This window comes from Bos taurus, chromosome 3 (genome assembly GCF_002263795.3).
Source record: "Bos taurus isolate L1 Dominette 01449 registration number 42190680 breed Hereford chromosome 3, ARS-UCD2.0, whole genome shotgun sequence".
Lineage (NCBI taxonomy): Eukaryota > Metazoa > Chordata > Mammalia > Artiodactyla > Bovidae > Bos > Bos taurus.
This window is the reverse complement of record NC_037330.1, coordinates 96,015,751-96,017,635: the sequence shown is the minus strand read 5'-3', so window position 1 is coordinate 96,017,635 and position 1,885 is coordinate 96,015,751. Positions and strand designations below refer to the sequence as shown.

At 45.7% G+C, this 1,885-nt stretch overlaps 1 non-coding gene across 1 annotated transcript; it reads right to left on the bottom strand.

Moving 5' to 3' along the window:
- Nucleotides 1-1,311: 1,311 nt before the first annotated feature.
- On the bottom strand, nt 1,312-1,383 carry TRNAG-GCC (transfer RNA glycine (anticodon GCC)). The gene has a single exon. It is a non-coding gene; the product is annotated as a tRNA-Gly (tRNA).
- Nucleotides 1,384-1,885: the final 502 nt, after the last annotated feature.

Below are 1,885 nucleotides of genomic sequence, written 5' to 3'. Positions count from 1 at the left end.
TCTTTTAATGATGCTCATTTAAATACTGTCAACTTTCCATTAGTTTAATATTCATGATTTTGAATCATTAAAACACCCTGATATGGGGGCAGTGGAGGGGTGGGTGCAACTTACTTATATACCCAAAAACACAAACTGAAGACAATAATTTCCAAATTCCTATCTTCCCATCCATCCCACCAAAATCCTAGCCCCTTAGAGAAACTGTAAACCAGCTGGGGTGCTTTGGGGGCTGCAGATAATGCAGCGGATTGAGTGTAGTTTTATCATTTACTGCCCACTCCCCTTTAGAACTGGGGCTTCCCTGGTGACTCAGTGGTAAAGGCTCCGCCTGCCAATACAGGAGATGCAGGTTCAATCCCTGGGTTAGGAAGATGCCCTGGAGGAGGGAATGGCAACCCACTCCAGTATTCTTGCCTGGAAAATTCCATAGACAAAGGAACCTGGTAGGCTACAGTCCACGGGGTCACAAAAGAGTTGGACACAACTGAGTGTGTGCACAGACACACCCCTTCATAACCAAGCTGGCCCACTCTCACTGTGGGTAGTCACAGAACTGGGAGTTCAGCAGGCAAATGCAGGCTCTTGATAAAGCACCAAGAGGCCAGGTTTCAAACCCCATGGTGTTCAGAAATATTTCAATCATGCCTGAGAGACAAAAGTTACCCTGAAATGTGTTTCTGGAAAAGAGGGACATTTAGGATGGCTCAGAATAAGATGCCAATGAAGTGAAGAGGCATAGGTTCAGAAGGGGCTGTGGATGCCTTTGCATGTACAGCTGCAGGACCTCAGACATGAGCATCACACATGCAATTGCAAATGAGTCAGCCCACACAGAAAGCAAAGACTCAACACACACAGATGCTCACAGAAACACGTGCTCAGTAAGAGCACGTGTGAAACTCAGTAAGAGTGTGTGAAAACCACTAAGGGGAATTCAAATCAATCCAGTTCAAGAGGACCAAATTCTCACAGTAGCCCACATAGTACGCTGGCCTCTGAAGATTCTGAACTAATTAAGTAGGGAAGATGGACAAATGAATGGGCAAGAGTCATTCACCATGAGATAAGAACCAGGGGACACGAGCGTGGGACTGTGCTGGGAGCACGGAAGAAGGGGCACGCAAGGGGGAAGTGGGACTGGCATCAGAACCCAGGTTGTCAGTGAAGTGAAGTGAAGTGAAGTGAACTCTCTCAGTCATGTCCGACTCTTTGCGACCCCATGGACTGTAGCCAGCAAGGCTCCTCTGTCCATGGGATTCTCCAGGCAAGAATACTGGAGTGGGTTGCCATTTCCTTCTCCAGGGGCTCTTCCCAAGCCAGGAATCGAACCCTGGTCTCCTGCATGGCAGGCAGATGCTTTATCCTCTGAGCCACCAGGGAATTCCCAGGTTGTCAGTGGGCACTTCCTAAATGCTAGTTCCCATCTCCTCCTCAAGATCTCTCTTTGCAGGAGTATGCTGCAACACTGGATCCTGCTTCCCCTGAGCTAAAAACCAAATGTGGGGGTAAGTCACATCTATCTGTATCTCTATTTATATATCCTTTCCTCAAGGCAGACAGATTATGATTAAGCATCTTGAGAGCAGGGAACAGAGCGCTGACTTCAACACCACCCAGAGCTGGGTTCCACTTCCTATCCTTATGACCCTGGGCAAAGCCAGTTAATAAATAAATATGAATCTGAGTTCCTCATCTGTGAAACTGAGATAATAGCATTAATATTATTTTTTTATTACTGAGGTACAGTGGATGTACAATATCATATAAGTTTCAGGTGCACAACATAATGACTCAGTTTTTAAAGGTTACATTTCATTTATAGTTATAAAATATTGCCTACACTCCCTTTGTGGTACAACATATCCCTGTAGCTTACCTATTT